Source organism: Talpa occidentalis, unplaced genomic scaffold (genome assembly GCF_014898055.3).
Source record: "Talpa occidentalis isolate TD23 unplaced genomic scaffold, MPIMG_talOcc4v2.1 talOcc4.9, whole genome shotgun sequence".
Classification (NCBI taxonomy): Eukaryota; Metazoa; Chordata; class Mammalia; order Eulipotyphla; family Talpidae; genus Talpa; species Talpa occidentalis.
This window is the reverse complement of record NW_023605305.1, coordinates 86524029-86535138: the sequence shown is the minus strand read 5'-3', so window position 1 is coordinate 86535138 and position 11110 is coordinate 86524029. Positions and strand designations below refer to the sequence as shown.

The following is an 11110-nucleotide window of genomic DNA, read 5'->3' as shown; positions in this document are numbered from 1 at the left end:
TAGGGGAGATTAGAAGGAAGAATTCCACTGCTAGTTTTGGCATGGAATTAGCAGGGCCCTGGGAGGAAATCTGGAAAACAGTGGCATCTTGCTGATTGAGATTATGTTCCAGTGGGCTCAGCATTTATTATTTCTATGGTTCACAGAAGGATTCCTACACAGCTCTCACTGCTGAAAAAAGTCTAATGATATTGGCATGCTCTTAGACTTTTTTCTTTTCTGGTATCATCAGCTTTGTTGCATCATGTACACTTTTCCTTTGTATTGAAAAACTATTCTTCATTCTTTATGGAAAGGATTTATAACAAACCAGAACCACTCCCGGCTTGCTAGTGGGTTAGTGTGTATGCGTGTGTGTGTGTGCACGCTCGTTTGTGTGTATGTATGTGTGTGTTTTAAGTACTTTCCTGAACCTTACTGTCAAAGGTTACCATTTCAAGCAAAGATATAAGTGGATCTTGATGCTATCTTTAGAAACCAGACTGTGAGTAATAATGTTTGAAAACAGTGGATCATGGTTCCCATGTAAAGATGCTGTAAGACAGCCATAGACATAGTTAATGGTAATATTGCTGGCACTATTTTACTAGACTTGCTACCAGTCAGTTAAAAGCTAAATATTTGATTCAAGAAACAGTATTCTGAAGGAAGGGACATAATTAACCAAACAAACTCTATAAATATGACTGCAAATTCGAGATCTCAGAGGGGGTAGGGAGAATAGGGGGACCAAAGAGGGGAGAAGGCACAATGGACTTTGATGGAAAATTAGTCATGCGATGGTGAGCATGGTTTCGTGACATATATCTGAAGATGTAGGAGCCTATTCCCCTATTTTGTACAGTGTTGTAAAGCAATGTTCCCTCTGTAAAAAAAAAAAAAAATAGTTACGGGGAAAAAACAATTATCCAGACTGGTTGGAGGAAGTTGGAGTATTAAATTTTTTATCTTTAAATAAAAAATCACACTAAAGAAAAACTTTGTGACTATGTATTTAAATGTGTTTTATATGTATGTTTATATAAATATAACATTTTTTTCATTATATATTTTATATTTTATATAAGCATAATATATGTATAGTATATAAATATATTTGTATTTTATATATAATGCATACATATCTATTTTATATAGTATATATGGCTTACATATTTATGTTTTATATAAAATATTTTATATATACATATTTATATATTTTTAAAATTCAGAAACATAAGAGCAAGAAGCAAACATCTCACTCACAATCCTCTTGCCATATCCACTCACCAGCCTCCCGGTTCATAGTCTGTAGTTTCAGAACCTAAGTTCTGTAAAGTCAATGGACATTGTTGCAGATATAGAGCATTCTTAGAAGTCATTTCTGAAGAATGATATAAATCTTTGAGGAGCATTTTAAGAAATTAGCTATAACCAAGAAAAAAACGGTGGAAACAAGAATAGTACATATTTTATATGAAATATGCATTTTTAATTTACTGAATCTCATAATTACAGGAAATCTTTTGGTTCCTCACCAAAATGCTTTATTCCCTCCAGCATTCAGAATCAGGCTTTATAAATGGTTTTACTTGCACTGCATTGAAACATTTACCCTGGTGCTAATCCTCACCTCTTCACCGAGGCACAATAATTTCCCCAGGAAAGACAACATAACAGGCATTTTATTTATTTATTTATTTTATTTTTTTATTTTTTAATTATAAATTTTACATAACAGCATTTTAAAAAAGCTATCTATCATGTCCTGATGTCTGCTAAAAATCCTGACATCTTGTTCACTGCAGGATCTGGTTTCCATATCACTTTTTGTATCACATCCCTTTAAACTGCCATGTGGAGCGTGGGAGAAGGGGAATTCTGGGCAATATGTGATGTAACTTAAACACTGATGGAACTTAAAAAAACATTGGATAATCTAAAACAATATCACAGTAAATATAATGTAGATGTGATACAACTACATTCAGAAAAAAAGATAATAAGCACTATGCTGATTTAAAAAGTATAATTGAGGGCCTTAATAGCAGATACACAGGAACCATAGAGAGAATTAATTAACTTGAAAACACAATACTGAAAATAGAACAAAGTAGAGAAAAAAGTATGAAAGAATTAAAACAGTAAGAATTTTCTGGGACAACTGAAAGACATGATATCCACATCACTGGAACTCTTAGAATGAGAAAAACAGAATGGTATAGAAAAGATATTTAAAGAAATAACACTAAAAACAATCTCACTCTGGAAAATTAACAAGAAGTTGTGATCTAAGAGACCCAAAGAGTTCAAAACAAAATAATACCAGATAGATATAAACCAAGACACATAATAATAAAGGAGGAACCAATGAGAAGACAGAATACTAAAAATATCAAGAGAAAGAAAGGTAACCTATAAGGGAACACCAATCACATTATCAACATATTTTTTTCAACTAAAATATTGTAAGCATGAAGAGAATGGAAAGAGATGTTCAAAATATTTAAGGAACAAAAGACTTCCAGCCCAGAATCTACTTTCCACCAAGATTAACAAGAAAGAAGGAGGGATAAAGAGCTTCACTGAAAGAAAAAAGCAAAAAAAGTAAAAGAATGTATCAACACCAAGCTGTTTATGAAAGAAATCCTAAGTGGTTTACAAAAAAATGATGCAGTACCACATATACCATGGAATATTATATAGCCAGAAAAAGGAGGAAATACAGTCATTTTCCAAAAATGGAGGGGATTTGAAAGAATTATTTTCTGCAAAGCAAGTCAAAATGATAAAAGCAAATGTTTATTCAAATAACCGACAATTCAACAACATAAAGCACTTCAAAAACTTTGGGACATCAACAAACATCTTACAGATTATGAGGTTAAGAGGGAGTGGGGAGGGAAAGGGACAGAGGATCCCAAATTATGGTAGTGTGGGGGGAAAGTAAAAAATACAAGTTTCAGCTATATTAAAGGAATAATTTCTCACTGTCATATTTATCTAAAATAAGGAACAGGTCACCATAGAACAAACCAAGTATTCTATTAATAAAAGTATTGAGGTATAGCATGGAACTTCATGGGTGGGTTTCATGGATCTGTGATTCAGGAGAATATTATAAGAGCAGGAGATTGAGGGTATTTGGGCACATCTTGTGGAAAAGATGTTTCATAGAGACCTTGGGTAAATATTTGGAATCAAAGACTCCATTATAGAGTTTCTCTGGAATGATGTAAGGAAGATTTAAGTGGTAAAAAGTATCTTCAAAGGACAGTGAAGCAAAAAAAGTGAGTGGAAAAATCCTACTAAGTTGTACCAAAGGAGAAAGCATAAGTGGTAGATTACAAAACAATTGTGAATATTTATTAATCATTTACTACATGTTAGTCATATACATTGATATTAGCTCTAATCTGTGGAACTGCTTTATAAGCCAGCTCTTTTCATCTTTATTTTTAAAAGAATGAAACGAGACAACTAACATAATGCCCTAGATCTAGCTAGTATCTCTGATTCCAAAGTGTACACTTCTATTTACCATGCTTTATGTATGTCAGATTTGACTCTGTATTCTAAAACTAGTGTTCTTAAATGCTCTAGATCAGCAACATTTTTATCCTGTTGCTAAGGGATACATGACCTCTCAGTAGACATTGTAGAAAATCCCTATGCATTCCCTTTTGGGAATCCAGGGCAATATGGATAAAATTGCTCTGGGAAACAAAAGCAATAAAGGGACAGTCCTCTGAGCTGCAGGTTAAAATTGTTCTGGCTTGATTAGGAATAGAATGTTGAACACTTTATAGGGCAGTTTGATGTTCCCAAAAGGTATTGGCAGGCAATAGCCATTTCAAACCTAAAATTGCAAATACAGAAGGACCAAAAAAAAAATGTCTTAAAAGAACACGGGTATATGAATTTATGATTTATACTAGTTCAACCAGTATCAGTTAAACTTAGCTCTTATAAATGCTTGTCATATGCTGAAAATATAGGAATTTATTAAAAACAATAAAAACTTCAGGAGGCTCATATATATATATATATATATATATAATAAACACAATATTGCTGATAAGATGCCGAGTGCTAAAATCACCATAGCTATTACCTCAGTTATTAACCAGAAAGAGGAGGCCATCTCTGTAAAGAGAGGGAGATCAATGATTACATTGATGAGATAACATTTGGACTGACCTCTAGAGATTGAATAAGTCAGTCGTTAGTAGGTTAGCAAGGGCCGTTCTAGGTGGCATGATGAGCTTATGGGTGTTTGCATTCTTGTTATGTCTATGAAAACAACTCTGAAAAGCTTGAATCTAGAAAAACAAAGAAGAATGTAATGTATAGAAAGACTAGAAGAAAAAGTTAAGTGTAAGGAGGAAGATTTGTATATTACCATCCAGAGTAGTCCAGGATAGTGTTGTCTAAACAATTCAAAAGAGCACTTATTCCCTGAAAATTGTGCTGTTACTTCATGCATTGGAGCCTTTCATCCTTGCATACATCCTTGCATCCTTGTATGTTTGTACCACTTGCTTCTGTATCAACCCTTTGTAATCAGGTTTGTTGGGTTCACTTTAGTCAAGTTACCTAGGTAAATTGTTTTTTTTTTTTTTTTTTTTAAAGATTTTATTTTTATTTATTTATACAAGCACTGGGTACAGTCAGAAGCGTGGGAGGGTGAGAGAACTCACCAGAGCCAGAGTGGGGAGCAGAACAGGCAGACTGAAGTACACTGCTGAGGGGAGCAGCGGGCGGCAGGAGAGGTCTGCGCGCCATGTGGGACCCTCCTCCGGCGGCCAGGGAGCAGCCGGGTATCGAACCGGCGCTGCAGAGGCTGTGGGCAGCTTCGCAACCCAGCGCTCAACCGCTGCACCACCGGGGAGGCCCTACCTAGGTAAATTGTTTATCATAATCTCCATCATCTATACAATAGGTATTAAAGAGGATGAAGTGAAAAATGCATGAAGGTATTTATCATGGAAATTTCACATAGTTAACAAGAAATAAAAATATCCATCAACACTACTACCACCATCATTGCCAACTTCAGTGTCATTTTTGGACAAATCAAATATCTTCTCTCTAGTGTTTAGAAATGGGGTCAAGAAATTAGACTTTACTAAGATTGCCAGTGTTGAGGGAAGGTATATTTGACCAAGTTCATGTAACAATAGAGAAACATCTGTAAAAATACAAGACTGCAATTCAAAAATCTGAGTGTGTGCCTTCCTAGATTTCTGAATGACTCCCTTCATATTTTGAAGGAATGCATTACATCATCACTAGCTCTTTTTATTATTTTATTTTATAATTTCTTTTTGTTGAGGTAGCATTGATTTACAACACTATATATGATTGTGAGGTACAGGTTCACACTCTTTAGATATATGTTATTACACCCCACCAGGGAACTCATTGTCATCTACCATAGTCCATTTTGCCCCCAGGAAATGAGACTTTAAACTCAGAAGGCAGTAGCCTAAACTTGAAAGCAAAATTTTAGATTGTGATGATACATTATGACACTTGAGTGGACTGCATACCCCACTGGAGAGCAAACCTAGACAAAGAGGAATCCTGTTTATACTTCCTGAGCCTTCTGAAAAAGAATCTTGTCAATTGGCAACTACTTAATGAACTTGCTGCTTAATGATTCTCTCCTGCCTCCATGGAGTAGAATAAGCATTTTAGTAAACTGCATGAACTCTTTCAGGCCACTAGGGGACTACTGAGCATCATCTTTTGGCAGTGCTACCCAACCCCAGAATCTGCCTATTTATCAGGTACTTGGAGTATAGGGAAGAAAGGACAGAATTTTGGGTTCAAGCCCAGTGATGATGAGCTCTAGGGAGATGTTATAGAAGAGCAAGCAGAATGAAAGTCTATTAACATGGATTTTTTTTGGACTGGAATAAGATGTAAATACCAAGACTACTACCACATAAAGGTATATTTTGAAAGCAAGTGGTAAAATTTAAAAAATTGAAAGTGCTTGGAAAGGTCAGAGTACTTCATGGGATTAATTGTGTCCTTTATGTTGTTCTATTCAATGACTTAATGGTTCCTCTTAGGATGAAATATAAGAGGATTGCCATTTGTGTATGAGTGATTTAATCTGAGATGAAAAAATGATGGGGTGAAAGCAGCTCTTCTGAGAAGATAAGAGGTGTTTGATAAGTATTGTGGAAATAATGACTCATTGATGAGTCTATCTCACAAACACATACAACTAATTAAAATCTAACAAATTCAAACCATCAAAGAAACGAATAAATAAATTATTTTACAATATATCTTTTTTTAAAGTTTTTTTTTTGATTTATTTATTTATTTATACAAGCACTGGGCACAGTCAGAAGCACGGGAGGGTGAGAGAATTCACCAGAGCCAGAGCAGGGAGCAGAACAGACAGACAGACAAAATACACTGCTGAGGGGAGCAGCGGGCACTGCAGGAGGGGTCTGCGCACCATGTGGGACCCTCACCTGGTGACCGGGGATCGAACTGGCACTGCAGAGGCTGCGGGCAGCTTTGCAACCCAGCACTCAACTGCTGCGCCACGGGGGAGGCCCAACTTGTTTCTCTTTTGACCTTGCTGCCTGAAAGCTTAAAGTCAAAACTGAATTACTGTTGACTTTTGTTATGTTAGTGTTCTCTTATTCCTGCACGTATTTTTCAGTTTCTATTGTACACTTTCCATTTATTTTTTTCTGTTAGCTTCTTGAAAAATTTGGGGGAAAACCATAGTATACAAATATAAATTAGCAAATGAAATAATTATTGCCAATTTTCTGTTGCCACTAGGCCATCCCAGTCAAGTATATTCACATCTGTTTGATTACCTTATCTGCAGTAGTGATTGGTCTTAAATGAAGAATAAGATAGAGGAATCCAAAAAAGAGAAGACATTAAGCATGAAGGGAGAGTTGGAACCAAAGATGCTAGTAAAATCAGGTACTTAACTAGAGATAATCTATTTTACAGAAAAGAAGCATTTACTGTGAATCTTCAGCCAAGTTGTACTTTGAAACTATATTAGCAAGATGTTATATTTTGAGCTAAGGAAAGGAAATACTATTTTTGTTTATGTGAAATCACGCTCTTTATTTTTTTAAAGAAGTTTTAGATTCACAGCAAAATTAAAAGACACTGAATTCCCACATATCCCCTTCCCTGTACACATGCATAGTCAGCCTCGTTAGCCACATCTCCCACCAGAGTAGTACATTTATTTGTACAGTTGATGAACCTACACTGACCCATTGTCACTTGAAGTCCATATTTTACATTATGGTTTAGTTCACTTCTTGGTGGTATTTATCTATAGGTTTGGACAAATGTATACTGACATGTATCCAGTATCATAGCATCATAGGAGTATTTTTAGTGTCCTAACAACCTTCTCTGCTCTACCTATTAACGTGTCCCAAGCCTCCACCCCCAACACTTGACAGCCACTCTTCTTTTTACTATCTATGTGGTTTTACCTTTTCCACAATGTCTTGGAGTTGGAATGATATTGTGTAGGTTGGCTTCTTTCTCATAGTAATATGTGTGTAAATTTCCTCCCTGTTTTTTTCATGACCTGACCTGATAGTTCATGACCTGATAGTTCATGAAAATAACAGGGAGGAAATTTTTATATGAAATGTTTATAATATTGTACATGTCCACCAGCAATGAATGAGAGTTTCTCTTGCCACACATCCTTACCAGCACATGGTGTTATCAGTGTTCTGAATTTTGACCATTTAATAGATATGTAGTGGTATCACAAGTTTGTTCTATTTTTTTTCCTGATAATATGTGCTATGGAGCATATTTTCATATAATTATTTCACATCTGTATATCTGTGTGAGGTGTCTGTTGCCGTTTCTGCCCACATTTAATTATTTATTTTGTTAGTGTTGAGTTTTAAATGTTACATATATATATTTTTGTTGATAGTCCCTTATCAAATGTGTCTTTTGTTTATGTTTTCTTTTAAACCGTGGGTTGTGTTTTTCTCTTGAGATTGTCTTTTGAAAAGAAGTTTTTCATTTTAATGAAGTCCAACTTATCAATTATTTCTTTCCTGGGTTGCCAATTTAGTGGTATATCTCAGAAAGTATCTCCATATCTAATATCATCTAGGTTTTCTCTATGAAGCTTACAATTTTATATTTTATATTTACGTCTGTGGTCTGTTTTGAGTTGCTTTTTATGAAGGGTATAAGGTTGTGGTTATTTTAATTTTTTTGCATCTGAGTGTACTGTTGTTCCAGCATCATTTTTTTAAGGTTTTATTTATTTATTTTTGCACAGAAGTGTGGAGGTTGAGAGAATTCACCAAAGAGAAAGTGGGGAGCAGAACAGGCAGATCTACTGAAATGCATTGCTAAGGTGCAAAACAGAAGTCTGCTACCACCTTGGTGGTAGGTAGTAGCCCTGAAACTTAACCACTAGGCCACCAGTGAGGCCCCCAGCACCATTTTTTTAAATATTTCTTACATCATTTTTCATTTTTGCACAATGTATGCATTTTCATCTTGGTTATATTCCCCATACAATTGCAGCCCCCTTATTTTGATCCCAATCCCTCCTCCCACCGCCCACCCCCATAGTGTGTCTCTGGTTTATAGTTGCCTGTTGATTTTGATTTTTTCTTTATTATAGTTATTCTTTTTCCGGTTTTCTTGCTGGCTTATTTCGCTGAGCATGATCCCTTCCAGCTCCATCCATGTTGCTGCAAATGGCATGAGTTTATCTTTTTTGATTACTGAGTAATACTTCCATTGTGTGTGTGTATATATATATATATATATATATATATATATATATATATACCACATCTTCTTGATCCAGTCATTTATTTTTGGGCATTTGGGTTGTTTCCAAAGCTTAGCTATTGTAAATAGTGCTGCTATAAACATAGGGGTGCAGCTGCCCTTTGGAATTAATGTTTCTGTGTCATTTGAGTAAATACCTAGGAGTGGAATTGCTGGATCATATGGAAGCTCTATCTTCAGTAGGTTGAGGAATCTCTATACAGCTTTCCATGGTGGTTGGACCAGTTTGCACGCCCACCAACAGTACAGGAGAGTTCCTTTTTCTCCACATCTTTACCAACATTTGTTGGACATCATCTTTGCTTCATTGTATTGCCTTTGTTCCTTTGTAAAAGAACAGTCAATTATAATTACAAGGGTCTGTTTCTAGGGCCTCTGCCCTGTTTAATTGATTTATTTGTTATACCTTTGCCAATACCACACTGTCTTGGCTTCTGTAACTTTATAGTAACTCTTGTAATAAGGAAGCACAAGTCCTTCAACTTTGTTCTGTTCATTATTTTATTGGCTTTGCTGGGTCTTTTGACTTTCCAAATAAACTTTAGAATTGGTTTTTCAATATCCACAAAATGACATGTGGGGATTTTTATTGAGTTTGCATTGAATCTATAGATCAAGTTAGGTAGAACTGACATCTTGACAATAGCTATTTAATTTTTAAGAGCTTTTTAAAATACAGAAATGTACAGAGAATAGTTAGCTTGCATTCTGGTGCCTAGCACAAGGATTACAAAGACATTTTTTTTTTTTCCTTTAGGTAAAATGTTTTAGACATAAAAAAAATCCAGATCTCTATATTCCACATATGAGTAAAATCATCTGACATTTGCATTTGTCCTTCTGATTTATTTCACTAAGCATCAGCCCCTCCAGCTCCATCCTTGTTACAAATGACAAGTTCGCCTTTTGTAATAATGACCATTTGAATTTCTTCATATTTAAATTGCCTACTTACAGCCTATACTCATTTTATTACTTGTTTATCTTTTCAATATTAATTTATATAAGTTATAGATGTTATAAACACACACACACACACACTTTGTTTATATGTTTAACCATGCATTCTCCCATTCTATTTCTTTATAAACAGTATACTCTGTTATACAGAATTTTAGAAAAAGTTAATGAGATTATCTTTATTTTGTTTTTCCTTTCATACTGTGTAATCTAAGGTTTTACCTTATAAATTATTTTCCTCTGTGAATTAAAATACCTTATACCTTTTCTTTTGATAATTTTCATTCTTTTTCCATTTAAATTTTTAGTTATTTGGGATATATATTTTTTTAAAGATTTATTTATTTATTTATACAAGCACTGGGTACAGTCAGAAGTGCAGGAGGGTGAGAGAATTCACCAGAACCAGAGCAGGGAATAGAACAGGCAGACTGATGAAATACACTGCTGAGGGGAGCAGTGGGCACAGCAGGAGAGGTCTGTCGCGTCATGTGGGACCCGCACTGGTTACCGGGGATCGAACCGGTGCTGTGGAGGCTGCGGGCAGCTTCGCAGCCCAGCACTCAATCGCTGCGCCACCAGGGGAGGCACAATTTTGGGAATATATTTTTGTGAAAAGAGAATATTCAAGATGTATTTTATTTCCCTAACTATCATATAGTTGTTCCAACACCAAGTGTGGAATAGGCTCTATTTCTCCCATTAATTTGTACTATCCTCTGTAAAATATAACAATTTCCTTTTTTGGGATTCTTTAGACTCTTAAGTCTGTTCTATTAACTTATTGGTTTATATACACCATATTGCTTTTCTCATTTTCTAAAATCTGCTATATTAATTGTCAATGTGTACGCATGCATTATATACATTTTATGCATATATATAAGTACATAGTTTGAAAAGTTGACATTTAATAACTGTTATTGTATGATGTATAGGAAAAACTCAGCAAGTTGAATGAAGAATTTTTGTATTTCTTTTTGCAGCTTCTGTTGTTGGATCAAGCTTGCATAATACTCCAATGAAATGTATTTGGAAGTTCTAAGTGATAGAGGAGAACCATGTTTGATGAACAATTCTAGGCCATTATTCAGTAATAGCTCTCTCCTAAAGTGATCTTCATGCTTTTGTACATCTGAGAGAGATTTATGGGGCTTCATATCAGCTTTTCATGCAAAAAAAAAGCATTGAGAAAAATTTAGTTATGTATCTCCAACACCCATAGTGTGCTGGGTGGCACTCTGAATGTCAGGAAGCATTGTCAAGGAGGAAAGTGAATATGGCAGAAAAAAAAATGCAATTCCCAAAGTGTCCAAACCAACCCATTAAAAAT

General features: G+C 35.0%; 1 long non-coding RNA gene across 1 annotated transcript in view; it reads left to right on the top strand.

Moving 5' to 3' along the window:
- LOC129145115 (uncharacterized) overlaps positions 1 to 10791 on the top strand; it is a 50123-nt gene extending 39332 nt beyond the window's left edge. Inside the window, exons 2-3 of the long non-coding RNA XR_008550201.1 lie at positions 6842 to 6942; positions 10764 to 10791. This is a non-coding gene — a long non-coding RNA (uncharacterized LOC129145115). The remainder of the gene's footprint in view (positions 1 to 6841; positions 6943 to 10763) is intronic.
- The last annotated feature ends 319 nt before the right edge of the window (positions 10792 to 11110 follow it).